This window comes from Amblyraja radiata, chromosome 1 (assembly GCF_010909765.2).
Source record: "Amblyraja radiata isolate CabotCenter1 chromosome 1, sAmbRad1.1.pri, whole genome shotgun sequence".
In the NCBI taxonomy this organism is placed as follows: domain Eukaryota; kingdom Metazoa; phylum Chordata; class Chondrichthyes; order Rajiformes; family Rajidae; genus Amblyraja; species Amblyraja radiata.
This window is the reverse complement of record NC_045956.1, coordinates 150,694,241-150,710,658: the sequence shown is the minus strand read 5'-3', so window position 1 is coordinate 150,710,658 and position 16,418 is coordinate 150,694,241. Positions and strand designations below refer to the sequence as shown.

Below are 16,418 nucleotides of genomic sequence, written 5' to 3'. Positions count from 1 at the left end.
TACTTTGCTTTTGTCAAATCTATAATGTTGTGTCAGATCAAATATGTTGAGTCTTGATGTGTTCTCCGTGCTAATGGCTGCAGTGCTCTGCCCCTTAATCCCCAGCCTGTGCTGCACACCAAATGAAATTCAGCAATCCACTTAAATTCCATTTGCATGCTAATTTAAGTATGTCTGTAAATATAAGAGTTCACACAATACATTTACAAGAAATAGATTACGAAGTGCTCTTACACAGTTCAATGCTAATCCCCTTACCACACAGAACCATCCTATCTTTGAAAGCAAAGCCTAAACACACTCGTCAATTTTGGAAGTTAACTACAAAGGCAATATGGGGAGAAAAGATGAAGTATGTAGGTAAGCCAGCCAAGAATATAAAGGATAGTAAAAGCTTTTTTAGGTATGTGAAAAGGAAAAGATTAGTTAAGCCAAATGTGGGTTCCTGGAAGACAGAAACAGGTGAAGAAATGGCAGACAAGTTGAACAGGTACTTAGGTTCTGTCTTCACTCATAGCTGTCTCACGGTGCGAGCTGACCCACGAGGTACCCCGAGTGAAAGACTCGTGGTTGTGTACGAGATTCCAAGTGTATCATCAAGAGTTTAACCGAGTTCCCACGGGTATGACAAGTTTGCCGTTTACTTGTCATTTCTGCGATGTTCCAAGTTCGTCTCCCGAGTTACTCTTGAGCCAACCCCGAATGAAGGTCTGTTTTAATAAGCAACAGTAAAGAAGACATCTCCATCCTGCGGCTTTGATTTAAAGATAGAATTCAGCGCGGCCGCATCTATTGATGTGACCTACAAAGGGAAAATGCGCACCGTCCAGTGCCAGAGCAGTTATACTTATGATTTGTTTGAAACACACAGGTTTGATATATTTTAATTGAATTTACTGCCATGTCTACACACTGCGGGGAGATGGGAGATGAAATCTTTGAATGTGGACGGATGTGCACATCAGATTGTTGGGAGACGGAGCTCAGGGTTCGCCTCCTGAGCTGCTTTGGTGCCCAGGCGTGAGTTGAGGTGGAGGGAGGTTGTGGGTGGGGTCAGGTTAAACTCACCCATTTGACAGAGGCAGAGGATTACGAGGATCCAGCGAGACTCGGACTGCATGGCCACCACGCCGCCGCCTTGCTCCGACAACTTGTTGGATGTGGAGAGCCGAGACTGCCCCGCTGGTGGCCAACTTCCCCCTGCCCTCCGTCGCGCTCCCAGCCGGCCGGGAGGAGCTGTGCATGGAGCCCGCCACCGGAGTCGTGTATGACTGCCTGGGCAGCCTGAGGGTGGCAGATGCACCCTGCCCGTGGAGTGACCGCGGAGAGACTGCGGGGGGAGTACCTCACTCTGACTGTGATAGGGAGAGACAGAGGTGCGCGCACACACACACACACAGTGTGGAGTTCCACTGACTGACTGTCTGTGTGTGGGTGTGGGGGGTGGGACAGAGAGAGAGACACACACACACACACACACACAGGCAGCGTGGAGTACTTTTAACTGTGTGTGTGGGAGAGAGACAGAGGCAGTCACACACACACACACAACGGGCAGTGTGTACCTCAGTCTGTGTGTGTGTAGGGGAGAGAGAGACACAGAGACAGTGTGGACCTCTGACTATGTAGGAAGGAGAGGGGGAGAGCGACAGAGAGAGAGAGAGACAGAGAGACAGAGAGAGAGAGGCACAGAGGCAGTGTGGTGTACTTCGGTGTGACTGTGGGGGAGAGAAAGAGCGCACAGGACCTCGGTCTATCTGTGTGTGTGGGAGGGAAGAGAGACTAAGCAGAATACATCGGTCTTATTGTGTGTGGGGGGAGAAAGAGAGAGGTGGGGGGGGGAGAAAGAGAGAGGTGGGGGAGAAAGAGAGAAATGGGGGGGAGAAAGAGAGAGGTGGGGGGGAGAAAGAGAGAGGTGGGGGGGGGGAGAAAGAGAGAGGTGGGGGAGCCGTATATACACACACAAAGCAGAGTTTTACTATGTATGTGGGAGACACAGATGGACTGAGCACAGTACCTTGGTCTTACTGTGTGTGGGAGAGGGGGAGAAAGAGATGTACACTCACAAAGTCGGAGTCTCTCAGCCTGTGTGAGAGGGAGGGAGGGAGAGAGAGAGAGACACATACACAAGGTGGATGTGAAATCTCACCTGCCTGTTTCAGTGGCAGGCACCCACCGCCAGTGAATGAAGACACCCCCATCTGTCTCCCCTTTCTCTCCCTCCACTCTCCACCCTCTCTCCTCAACCCCCCCCCCCCCACACCTTTCACTCCCATCTCCAGTCCCGTCCCGACCCCCTGGGAAACTGAAGGGAGCGACAATCACCTGCCACGGATACAAATAATCTAATACACAAGAAAGGGCAGATGCTGGTTGACAAAAAGTGTACACACAGTGCTGTAGTTACACAAAGACGCAGCAGAAATTTGGAAATGTCATCCCATCACCCATTCCTTCTCTCCAGAGATGCTGCCTGCCCGCTGAGTTAAAGAGTTCCCACGGTAGACTCACGAGACACTAAGGTAAACGCACGGGCCACTACGTTCTTAAAACGAGTTTAAATGTTTCAATTTTTAACTTCAGCAGTACATTTTACTCGTGAAACACTTTAAACATGTTTGACTTTTTCCATGAGTTAACATGTTTCATGGGTACCTGCCATTAGCGTCACGAGTCGCTAAGTTGCATCCACGAGTTCCAACGTTCCCGCTACGTTAATTGTACGTAGTTACCACGAGTTAAATTTGTTTTAAACTCGGGGTACCTCGTGGGTCAACTCGCACCGTGAGACAGGGGTTTAAGGAAGACACAAACTATCTCCCAGATGTACTAGGGAACAGAGGATCTAGGGTGACAGAGGAACTGAAGGAAATTCACATTAGTCAGGAAATGGTGTTGGTTAGACTGATGGGACTGAATGCTGATAAATCCCCAGGAACTGATGGTCTGCATCCCAGGGTACTCAAGGAGGTGACTCAAGAAATTGTGAATGCATTGGTTATCATTTTCCAATGTTCTATAGATTCTGGTTCAGTTCCTGTGGATTGGAGGGTAGCTAATCTTAGAAAGGAGGGAGAGAGAAAACATGGAATTACAGACCAGTTAGCCTGACATCGATGATGGGGAAGATGCTGGAGTCAATTATTAAAGATGTAATAGCGGCGCATTTGGATAGCAGTAACAGGATCGGTCCAAGTTAGCAGGAATTTACGAAGAGGAAATCTTGCTTGACTAGTCTTCTGGAATTTTTTGAGGATGTAACAAGTAAAATAGATAAGGGAGATAAAGTGGATGTAGTGTATCTGGACTTTCAGAAAGCATTTGATAAGGTCCCACACAGGAGATTAGTGGGCAAAATTAGAGCACATCGCATTGGGTGTAGGGTATTAACGGATAGAAAATTGGTTGGCAGACATGAAACATAGTAGGAATTAACGGTTCCCTTTCAGAATGGTAGGTAGTGACTAGTAGGGTGCAGCAAGGCTCAGTGCTGGGACCGCAGTCATTCACAATATATATTAATGATTTAGATGAAGAAATTCAAAGTAACATGAGCACATTTGCAGGTGACACAAAGTTGGGTGGCAGTGTGAATTGTGAAGCGGATGCTATGAGGATGCAGGGTGACTTGGATAGATTGGGTGAGTGGGTAGATACATGGCAGGTGCAGTGTAGCGTGGATAAATGTGAGGTTATCCACTTTGGTTGCAAGAACAAGACGGCAGATTATTATCTGAATGGTGTCAGATTAGCAAAAGGGGAAGTACAACGAGACATGAGTATCCTTGTTCATTAGTCAGTGAAAGTAAGCATGCAGGTACAGCAGGTAGTGAAGAAAGCGATTGGCACGTTGGCCTTCATAATGAGAGGGTTTGAGTATAGGAGCAAAGCAGTCCTTCTGCAGTTGTACAGAGCCCTGGTGAGACCACACCTGGAGTATTGTGTGCAGTTTTGGTCTCCTAATTGGAGGCATGAGATTCTTGCTATTGAGGGAGTGCCGCGTAGGTTCACGAGGTTAATTCCCGGGATGGTGGGACTGTCATATGATGAAAGAATGGTATCACTGGGCTTGTATGCACTGGAATTTAGAAGGATGAGAGGGCATCTTATTGGAACATATAAAATTATTAAGGGATTGGGCACGCTAGATGCAGGAAACATGTTCCCGATGTTGGGGGAGTATAGAACCAAGGGCCACAGTTTAAAAATAAGAGGTAGGCAATTTAGAACTGAGATGAGGAAAACTTTTTTACCCAGAGAGTTGTGAGTGTATGAAATTCTCTGCCTCAGACGGCAGTGGAGGCCGACTCACTGGATGCATTCAAAAGAGAGTTAAATAGAGCTCTTAGGGCTAGCGGAATCAAGGGATATGGGGAGAAGGCAGGAACGGGGTACTAATTGTGGATGACCAGCCATGAGCACATTGAATGGAGGTGCTGGCTCGAAGGGCTGAATGTCACCTATTTTCTATGTATTTACAGTGCCTCTATAATGTGTGGGACAAAGACCCATCCTTTATTTATTTGCCTCTGTACTCCACAATTTGGGATTTGGAATAGAAAAAATCACATGTGGTTAAAGTGCACATTGTCAGATTTTAATAAAAGCCATTTTTATACATTGTGGTTCCACCAGGTAGAAATCACAGCAGTGTTTATACATAGTCCCTCCCCCCATTTTAGGGCACCATATTGTTTCGGACACAGCAATGTCATGTAAATGAAAGTAATCATTTTGTGCATATTCTTTGCATGCAATGACTGCTTGAAGTCTGCGATTCATGGACATCACCAGTTGCGGGTGTCTTCTCTGGTGATGCTCTGCCAGGTCTGTATTGCAGCCATCTTTAGCTTATGCTTGTTTTCGTGGCTAGTCCCTTTCAGTTTTCTCTTCAGCATCTAAAAGACATGCTCACTTGGGTTCAGATAGGGTGATTGACTTGGCCACTCAAGAACTGACAATAATTTAGCTTTGAAACACTCCTTTGTTGCTTTAGCAGTATGTTTGGGATCATTGTCTTGTTGTAGAATGAACCGCCGTTATATCATTTCAAGGATTCTTTCCTTAGTCACTCTAATTGACGACAGAGGATCAGAAGGTAATTAATACGCACTCACGAGCTCTCCACGAGACATTCAATGCCGTTGAAAGATAAATCTTCCAATCACAGTCTCTTGATTAATAGTTTATTTATTGTAGTAGTAAAAACAGTAAGATAATCATACAAACTTCTTCTTGTATAAGTACATTTCAATTCAATCGTCGTCATGCTCGTGCATGGTCGAAAGCTATGACCTCTCCCCCATTCTTCTTCAAATTACTAGGGAGTCTGCACGAGAATCCCAGCTGAAAAAATGCCTCAGACTACGTATAAATCCCACCCACATAATTACAGGCAGATAAAATGCAAAGGTAACTGGTTATAGTTATAACATACTGAGTTAAGCTAAATGGCTACGACAGCCGGCCAATGAGTTTTGAGGCAGATAGTTTGTTTGAACATGAGCAGATAGGATGTGTCAATACACTTCAGAATTCATTATGCTACTACCATTGGCAGTTGTATCATCAATGAAGATAAGTGAGCCAGTACCTTCAGCAGCCATACATGCCCAGGCCATAACACCCCCACCACAGTGTTTCACAGATGAGGTGGTATACTTTGGATCCTGGGGAGTTCCTTCTCTCCATACTTTGCTCTTGCCATCACTCTGATGTAAGTTAATCTTTGTCTCATCTGTCCAGAATTTTTTCCAGAACTGGTAGTTGCTCTGTTAAGTACTTCTTGGCAAACTGTAACCCTGCCATCCTATTTTTGCAGCTAACCAGTGGTTTGCATCTTGCAGTGTAGTCTCTGTATTTCTGTTCATGAAGTCTTCTGCAGACAGTGGTCATTGACAAATCCACGCCTGACTTCTGAAGAGTGTTTCTGATCTGTCGGACAGGTGTTTGGGAATTTCTTGTGTCATCAGCTGTGAAGGTCTTCATTGGCCTGCCAGTCCCTTTGCGATTAGTAAGCTCACCAGTTCTCTCTTTCTTATTAATGATGTTCCAACCAGTTGATTTTGGTAGGCCTAAGGTTTGGCTGATGTCTCTAACAGTTTTATTCTTGTTTCTCAGTCACATTATGGCTTTTTTAAATTTTCATTGGCACATCTTTGGTTGTCATGCTGATAAACAGCAATACACGTTTCCAAAGGTGATGGAAAGACTTGAGGAAAGACTAGGTGCTTTAGAGCTCTTTTGTGCTGCATTAAGGAGGCATTTAAACACACCTGAGCAATCACAAACACCTGTGAAGCCATGTGTCACAAACATCATGGTGCCCTGAAATGGGGGGCCTATGTATAAACACAGCTGTTATTTCTACAATGTGAAACCAAAATGTATACAAAATTGCCTTTCATACAATCTGACAATGTGCACTTTAACCACATGTGTTTTTTTCTATTACAAACCTCTAATTGTGGAGCACTGAGGCAAATAAATAAATGATGGGTCTTTGTCCCAAACATTATGGAGGGCACTGTAAGTTTATTAATAATTAATATCATAGCTTAACTAGTCTCCCTGCCTTTCAAAATAATTTAAAACACAATTTATAAGATGCATATGCATAAATCAAGCATTAGTATTCTACCCAAAAGGAAAGCAAACACAGATGACTTTAATTAAGCATTCAGGTTCTATGGTGTCCAATCCATGAGCCTCGGCTTTGCAAACAAGCACTCCCTAACAAAAACAATTTGACCAGTTACCTTTTTTTCACAGATTCTACCAACCAACAGTTCCTTCAACCATTGCACAATGGCTTCTCCACCCAAATGTTCTGCCTAATCCACCTGCATTGCCATTCTGAAGAATGGTCTCGACCCAAAATGTCACCTATCCATGTTCGCCAGAGATGCTGTCTGACCTGCTGAATTACTCCAGCACTTCGTATTCTTTCAGGCATGTTGGAATGTGACACTATAAAAAATGATGCATTCAATGATCCTGTATGTTTGTGGATCATGCAATTTAAAGAATTAGGACCAAAAATGTAATGCTTCCTCTACCTTATGCGCCCCAAGACAAGTTACTATACACGCATGCACAAGTGGCATACTTAGGAGAAGGCATGAGGTCCTGCAGTGTTAATACACGGAGCTGGGCAAAAGGTTAAAAAGCAGAATTTCAAGGGTAGTAATCCCCAGAGTCACATAGAAACATAGAAAATAGGTGCAGGAGTAGGCCATTCGGCCCTTCGAGCCTGCACCGCCATTCAATATGATCATGGCTGATCATCCAACTCAGTATCCTGTACCTGCCTACTCTCCATACCTCCTGATCCTTTTAGCCACAAGGGCCACATCTAACTCCGTCTTAAATATAGCCAATGAACTGGCCTCAACTACCTTCTGTGGCAGAGAATTCGAGAGATTCACCACTCTCTGTGTGAAAATGTTTTCCTCATCTCGGTCTTAAAAGATTTCCCCCTTATCCTTAAACTGTGACCCCTTGTTCTGCACTTCATCAACATCAGGAATAATCTTCCTGCATCTAGCCTGTCGAACTGCTTAAGAATTTTGTAAGTTTCTATAAGATCCCCCCTCAATCTTCTAAATTCTAGCGAGTACAAGCCTAGTCTATCCAGTCTTTCTTCATATGAAAGTCCTGACATCCCAGGAATCAGTCTGGTGAACCTTCTCTGTACTCCCTCTATGGCAAGAATGTCCTTCCTCAGATTAGGAGACCAAAACTGTACGCAATACTCCAGGTGTGATCTCACCAAGATCCTGTACAACTGCAGTAGAACCTCCCTGCTCCAAATCCTTTTGCTATGAATGCTAAGATACCATTCGCTCTCTTCACTGCCTGCTGCACCTGCATGCCTACTTTCAATGACTGGTGTACCATGACACCCAGGTCTCGTTGCATCTCCCCTTTTCCTAATCGGCCACCATTCCTAATCGGCCACCATTCAGATAATAGTCTACTTTACTGTTTTTGCCACCAAAGGGATCGGTGCTGGGGCCACTGCTTTTTATCATCTATATTCAACCTCTTGGCAATATTCTCCGTCATTTTGGAATCAATTTTCACTGCTACGCCGATGATACACAACTTTACCTCTCCACAAAACAAAACACCTCCCTTCCCCCAACTGTCCTCACCACCTGTCTTCAAGCTATCAGCAACTGGATGTCACTCAACCTTCTAAAACTCAATGGAAAAAAACAGAAATCATGCTAATTGGCTCAAAGTCCACACTCTCCAAAACCCACCCGTTCACCATTTCAGTTGATGGCTCACCCATACCCACCTCCTCCCATGTCAAAGGTTTCGGCATCATTCTGGACAGTACACTTTCCTTTGGCCCCCACATCAGCAATATCACACGCTCTGCATACTTTCATCTCCGCAACATCTCCAGGCTCCGCCCCTCCCTCTCCAAAGACAATACAAAAGTCCTCATCCACGCTCTGGTCACATCCCGCATCGATTACTGCAACGCCCTCCTCACTTGCACCTCCAATAAACTTCTTCATCGCCTCCAATGCATTCAGAACTCTGCAGCCCGGATCATCACCCGCACCAGATCATCGGACCACATCACACCCATCCTCACTCAGCTCCACTGGCTCCCTGTGCACCACCGGTTTAACTACAAGATTTTACTGCTGACCTTCAAAGCCCTACACCACCTTGCTCCCCAATACCTCTCTGACCTGCTGCTACCATACACTCCTTCCCGGTCACTTCGTTCCTCCTCAGCTGCAATTTTAACTGTCCCCACATTTAGACTCAGCACCATGGGTGCCAGAGCCTTCAGCTGCTCTGCCCCACGTCTCTGGAACACTCTCCCACCTCCCATCCGTCACCTGGACACTATCGATCAATTCAAATCACAACTCAAAACACACCTGTTTAGATTAGCATACCCGACATAACTTCCACCATGTTCACCCTGATTTTAATGACTTAAAATGTTTTGTGTATTTTTTGTTTTTTTTGTTTTTTGTTTTTAATCAACTTGATTTTAATATTGATAAATGTATTGTGATTTTATGTCCTGTAAGGTGTCCTTGGGTGTCCAGAAAGGCGCCAGCAAATAAAATGCATTATTATTATTATTATTATTATTATTATTATTATTATAACCTCACATTTATCCACATTATACTGCATCTGCCATGCATTTGCCCACTCACCCATCCTATCCAAGTCACCTTGCAGCCTCCTAGCATCCTCCTCACAGCTAACACTGCCCCCCCAGCTTTGGAGATGTTGCATTCAATTCCCTCGTCCAAATCATTAATATATATTGTAAATAGCTGGGGTCCCAGCACTGAGCCTTGCGGTATCCCACTAGTCACTGCCTGCCATTCTGAAAAAGACCCGTTTACTCCTACTCTTTGCTTCCTGTCTGCCAGCCAGTTCTCTATCCACATCAGTACTGAACCCCCAATACCGTGTGCTTTAAGTTTGTATACTAATCTCTTATGTGGGACCTTGTCGAAAGCCTTCTGATAGTCCAGATATAACACATCCACTGGTTCTCCCTTATCCACTCTACTAGTTACATCCTTGAAAAATTCTATAAGATTCGTCAGACATGATTTACCTTTCATAAATCCATGCTGACTATGCCCACGTTCTAGTGAGGTTAAGAACAGAAAGTTAGGGCAGTTGAATGCGTGGTACACCTCCCACAAAGGTTGAGTAATCTCTAGAGAATGGGATTCGCCTTCTCCAATATCAGTTATGTCAAGTTTAACTACAAAAGGAATACTCAAAGTCTACCCCTCAGTTTCACTCTTCTTCTGCTTCATCAACACTGTGGTTGCCAATGGCAGATAATTCCTAATCTCTGCAGTGAGGCCTGGTGAGATGAACACTCTTTGGTCAGCCATGTTGCACCTCTAAATTATGCCCTGAAATCCGTCTTATTTTGAAACATTTCTCTGAAGCTGTTCACATATAGAATTTAAGGTTTGCAATTAATCATACTCACAGTATCTGATTAAACTAAACACAATATTTTATTTCTTAAAGCGTTGAAGTCCCTGAACAAGAATAAATGCAGATTAAAAAAAATATATATCCCATGGGAAAAATCCCACACCTCACATTTTCTAGTTCCTCTGAACATCATTTTATCAGGCATTAGGAAGCTTTTTGATGGACAAATGGAGGTATATGGATCTAGATTGTTATGTTTGGCACTGCCATTGTGGGCTGAAGGGCCTGTTCTAGTGCTGTACTGGTTTATGTTCTATTATGATCCCATTTTCCCATAGACTCTGATGTTCCCACTATTATATGATTGTGGATGTGTGAGACATTGTGGGCCACTGACCCCTTCATTATATGACTGCCACCTTGTTTCAAAACCACCCATGTGGTTGCTTTTTAAGGTTGCAAAAATACTGACCTCCAAACAAGGAAAGATACAAAATACTGGGGTAAATCAGCGGGTCAGGCAGCATCCCTGGAGATCATGTATAGGTGAAATTTTCATGCCTTTTTTTCAGACTATTGACAATAAACTTTAGACAATAGGTGCAGGAGTAGGCCATCCGGCCCTTCGAGCCAGCACTGCCATTCAATGTGAACATGGCTGATCATCCACAATCAGGACACCGTTCCTGCCTTCTCCCCATATCCCCTGACTCCGCTATCTTTAAGAGCCCTATCTAGCTCTCTCTTGAAAGTATCCAACTGGCCTCTGAGGCAGAGAATTCCACATACTCTGTGAGAAAAAGTGTTTCCTCGTCTCCGTTCTAAATGGTTTACCCCTTATTCTCAATCTGTGGTCCCTGGTTCTGGACCCCCCCCCCCCCAACATCCGTAACATGTTTCCTGCCTCTGGCGTGACCAAACCCTTAATAATCTTATATGTTTCAATAAGATTCCCTCTCATCCTTCTAAACTCCAGAGTATACAAGCCCAGCCGCTCCATTCTCTCAGCATATGACAGTCCTGCCATCCCGGTAATTAACATTGTAAACCTACGGTGCACTGCCTCAATAGCAAGAATGTCCTTCCTCAAATTAGGGGACCAAAACTGCACACAATACTCCAGGTGTGGTCTCATTAGGGCCCTATACAACTGCAGAAGCGCCTCTTTGCTCCTATACTCAACTCCTCTTGTTATAAAGGCCAACATGCATTCACTTTCTTCACTACTTGCCGTACCTGCATGCTTACTTTCATTGACTGATGAACAAGGACCCCCCGATCCCGTTGTACTTCCCCTTTTCCCAACTTGACACCTTTAGATAGTAATCTGCCTTCCTGTTTTTGCTACCAAAGTGGATAACCTCACATTTATCCGCATTAAACTGCATCTGCCATGCATCTGCTCACTCACCCAACCTGTCCAAGTCACCTTGCATTCTCATAGCATCCTCCTCACAGGTCACACTGCCACCCAGCTTTGTGTCATCTGTAAATTTGCTAATGTTACTTTGAATCCCTTCATCTAAATCATTGATAGTGTACATTTGCCCACTAATCTCCTAAGTGGGACATTATCAAATGCTTTCCGAAAGTCTAGGTACTCTACATCCACTGGCTCTCCCTTGTCCATTTTCCTAGTTACATCCTAAAAAATTCCAGAAGATTAGTCAAGCATGATTTCCCCTTTGTAAATCCATGCTGACTCGGAACGATCCTGTTACTCCTATCCAAATGTGCCGCTATTTCATCTTTTATAATTGACTCCAGCATCTTCCCCACCACCGATGTCAGGCCAACTGGTCTATAATTCCCTGTTTTCTCTCTCCCACCTTTCATAAAAAGTGGGATAACATTAGATACCCTCCAATCCACAGGAACTGATCCTGAATCTACTGAGCATTGGAAAATTATCACCAATGCATCAACGATTTCTAGAGCCACTTCCTTAAATACCCTGGGATGCAGACCACCTGGGGATGTATCAGCCTTTAGTCCCATCAGTCTACCCAACACCATGTCCTGCCTAATGTGGATTTCCTACAGTTCCTCCGTCACCCCAGATCCTCTGGCCACTAGTATATCAGGAAGATTATTTGTGTCCTCCTAGTGAAGACGTATCCAAAGTACCTGTTCAACTCATCTGCCATTTCCTTGTTCCTCAATTGACCCTCAATAAATATGTTTTATGATATTTCCCATTAGTGTAAGACCCAGTTCCATTGAGATCCCGTTGTCATGTCACCTTAGGACTCAGTCATCTCAGCCTGCTTCAAGTGCTAAGCTCATGTACTGGAAGCACATGTGTTTTCTTCATTGCAGCAGTGAGAAGACGAAACTGATTTCCAATGGTTTATATGAATGAAATGCTATTTCCATTGCATAATTCAAAGTAATTTTCATTGTCTAATAGTGCAATTACATTTCTGATTAATGTATGATTGATTTTTTTTGTCATTTGACAATTCTAATAAAATTAAAAATTTTAGGGCTGAAAGCGTTCCATAACTATGACTAAAGGGCCTGTCCCACATTTACGTGCTTTTTATGTCACTAAAACTCACTCACAACTCGTGCACCAATGTGGACAGCAAGAATATCTCCTAACTACCTGAGCAGCTGAATCTTTGATCAATTCTTTGATTTCTGCATTTTTGTTTTGTTATAAGTGAGCTGAACCTCACTGGGTAGGCATATATTGCCAATTGTCTATGAACTGAGTGGCTTGGAACTCAAATTCAAGCTCTCGCCTCTGTTGTCTGAGGTTCCCATCTACTTCAAAAGGGCATCTACCGTATCAGTGCCCAATAAGAGCATGGTGACCTGTCTGAATGACTACCATCTGGGAGCACTTACATCCACCATAATAAAGTTGCTTGAGACGTTAGTTATGGTGCGAATCAACTCCTGCCTTAGAAATGACGTGGATCCACTTCAAGTTGCCTATTGCCACAACAAGTCAACGCTATCTTACTGACTCTGCTCTGGACCATCTGGATAACTTGAACACATTCTTCAGCCGGCTGTTCATTGCCTATTACTTGGCTTTGAACACTATCATCCCTTCAAGCTCCAAGACCTGAGCCCCTGTTCCTCCCTTTGCAAACGGATCCTTGACTTTGTCATCGGCGGACCTCAATCAGTACAAATTGATAATGCATTTTCTTCATTGACCAAGAACATGTGCACCTCAATACTACATGCCTAGCCCCTGCTCTACTCTCTTTGGGAACAGCTCCATCCAAGACCGAAAAAAATTGCATCGAATTGTGGACGCAGCCCAGACCGTCACAAAAACCAACCTCCCTTCTATTGACTCCACTTATACCTCACGCTGCCCCGCCAGGGCCAGCAGCATAATCAAGGATGAGTCGCACCCTGGCCACTCCTTCTTCTCATCTCTCCCATCAGGCAAATGTATAGAAGTGCGAAAACACACACCTCCAGATTCAGGGACAGTTTTTTCCCAGCTGGTATCATGCAATTGAATTATCCTACCACATCCGGAGAACAGTGCAGAACTACTATCTACCTGTTTGATGACCCTCGGACTATCCTTGATTTGACATTGCTGGCTTTACCATCCACTAAACATTATCATGTATCTATAGACTGTTGATGGATCGATTGTAATCATGTATTGCCTAAAGGTCATAAGGAATAGGAGTAGAATTTGGCCATTCGGCCCCTCAAGTGTACTCCACCATTCAATCATGGCTGATCTATCTTTCCCTCTTAATCCCATTCTCCTGCCTTCTCCCCATAACCTCTGACACCTGATCAAGAATCTATCTATCTCTGCCTTAAAAATATCCACCGACTAGGCCTCCACAGCCATCTGTGACAAAGAATTCCACAGATTCACCACCCTCTGACTAAAGAAATTTCTCCTCATCTCCTTCCTAAAAAAACGTCCTTTAATTTTGAGGCTATGATCTCTAGTCCTAGACTCTCCCGCTAGTGGAAACATCCTCTCCACATCCACTCTATCCAAGCCTTTCACTATTCTGTATGTTTCTATGTGGGTCCCCCTGATCCTTCTAAACTCCAGCGAGTACAGGCCCAGTGCCGACAAATGCTCATCATAGGTTAACCCACTCATTCCTGGGGTCATTCTTATAAACCTCCTCTGTGCCCTTTCCAGAGCCAGCACATCATTCCTCAGATATGGTGCCCAAAATTGCTCACAATATTCCAAATGCAGCCTTACCAGCACCTTAAAGAGCCTCAGCATTACATCCCTGTTTTTATAGGCAAGCCCTCTTGAAATAAATGCTAGCATTGAGTTTGCTTTCTTTACTACCGATTCGACTTGCAGATTAACTTTTTATCAATCCTGCAACAGCACTCCCAAATCCTTTTGCACCTCCAATTTCTTGATTCTCACCCCATTTAGAAAATAGTCTATGCCTTTATTCCTGCATGACTCCACGCTTTGGTTCATTATATTCCATCTGCCACTTCTCTGCCACTCTCGCAATCTGTCCTTCTGCAGTCCCTGCTTTCTCCATATTACCTGCCCCTCCATAACATTTCGTATCATCCGCAAACGTTGCCACGAAGCCTTCAATCCCCTCGTACAAATCATTAATATACAACGTGAAGAGTAGATTGTCCTTCTGCTGACTGATTAGCACACAACAAAAGCTTTTCACTGCATGGTTAAGAAAGAACTGCAGATGCTGGTAAAATCGAAGCTTTTCACTGTACCACTGATAACTGAACTATACACCGTTTACTGTGTAATTACACATAGTTCCAATGTCAACGCCCCTACTGTGGTTGGTAGAATCACCAGCTGTGATGAGTCAGTGAACAGGAGTGAAATAGAACACATGGTTGAGTGATGCTGCAATAACAACCTCGAGATCAACATCAACAAGACAAAGAACTGATCATTGACTTCAGAAAGGGAAAGTCACGAGACCATGTGTCAGCTATTATTGATGGTTCAGTGTTGATCGGAGTTATCAGCTACAAATTCTTGGGCATTAACATCTCAAAATTTCCTTTCCTGGGCCCAGCACATAACTGCACTCACGAAGGAGGCACACGGCACCTCTGTAGTTGAAAGGGAGTCAGTATATCTCTGAATACTCTATCTAACCTTTACAGATGTACTGTAGAAAGTATGTTGACTGGTTGCTTCTTAGCCTAGTATGGCAATTCCAGTGCACAAGAGTCGGTATTGGGTGCTGGACTCAGCCTGGACTATCACAGGTGCAGCTCTCCCCTCCATTGAAAGCATCAACATGAGGTGCTGCCTCAAGAAGGCAGCGTGTATAATTAATGATCCAACCATCAGGTTCATGCTGTCCTTTCACTGCTACCTATGGGCAGGTGGTACGAAGGGCTGAGATTCCACACCACCAGGTTCAGGAACAGTTACTTTGCGACAACTCAGATTCTTGAAACAATCCAAGATTCTTGAATTCTTGAACCCATACAACCCTAATCCTACCTCAACAGTGCTACATTATATCCTACCTCTTGCACACTATGGACTTGGTTTTTTTTTCAAATTAAGTTTTTGCATTAAAGTCATGTTTTTGTGCAGTCTTCTTTCTTTGGGATTTTATGTGTCAATTGGGTATAATTTATGTATAATTTGTTTTTGTATTAGTATGACTGAGTTTAAGAGCTCGTGCATTTGCGATGCTGCAAGATTTTTAATTGTATTGTACCTGATCTTTACCTGCGCATATGATAATAAACTTGAACCTGAACTTGAATTTCAGAGGACTGTTAAGAACCTTACTGTTCTGGGTTCAGAAAAAAAGATAGGCAAAGGCAGGAAAATGTCCTTTCCCATCCGGGCTTTTTTTTAAACATTAACCTAAATATTACGCTAACCGTTGTTGATTTTTATTCAGTATTTATTTAATTCTGTGACAATTCATGTCACCATCTGAGACTTTTGATTAATGCTCATGTTATTTGGGATTCCCAAGTGTGAGTGGGAGTGTTGCACTTTCGTAAAGAGTTGTTTAACACTTCCCTGAATTTTTCCTGTCTATCCAGCAATCTCTCTAAGGGGATGGAGTCAGTGATGCTGGCATTAAAAGGACAGTCACATTGACTGCCTCTCAGCCCCCAGGTGAGTTCACCTCCATTCCTGGCTCAAAGATGGAGGGGGCCTTGGGATTTTATGCGAGAGACGGACTTGACAACACCGAAGAATGCACGCACTTGATGGCTTTCAGTGAGTCGCAGAGTCTCCTGGGCATTCTCCATCTGCCATCTGCTCTTTAAGAACATGACACACAGAGCAGTAGAGTCCACATGTTAATGCCAGCCATGATGCCAAATTAAATTAATCCCATCTGCCTGCACAAGTTCTATATCCCTCAATTCCCTACTTGTTCAAATGTCTAAATGCCAATTAAACATGCTTTTGTATCTGTTTCCACCACCTGTGGAAGCATATTCCAGACACCGAGTATTCTCTGGGTAAAAAAATTGGCTCAAGAATCTTC

At 43.9% G+C, this 16,418-nt stretch overlaps 1 protein-coding gene across 1 annotated transcript in view; it reads right to left on the bottom strand.

Moving 5' to 3' along the window:
- The window catches only part of adamts12 (ADAM metallopeptidase with thrombospondin type 1 motif 12), a 596,791-nt gene that overhangs the window by 40,465 nt on the left and 539,908 nt on the right, over positions 1-16,418 (bottom strand). The gene's annotated exons all lie outside the window — the stretch shown is intronic.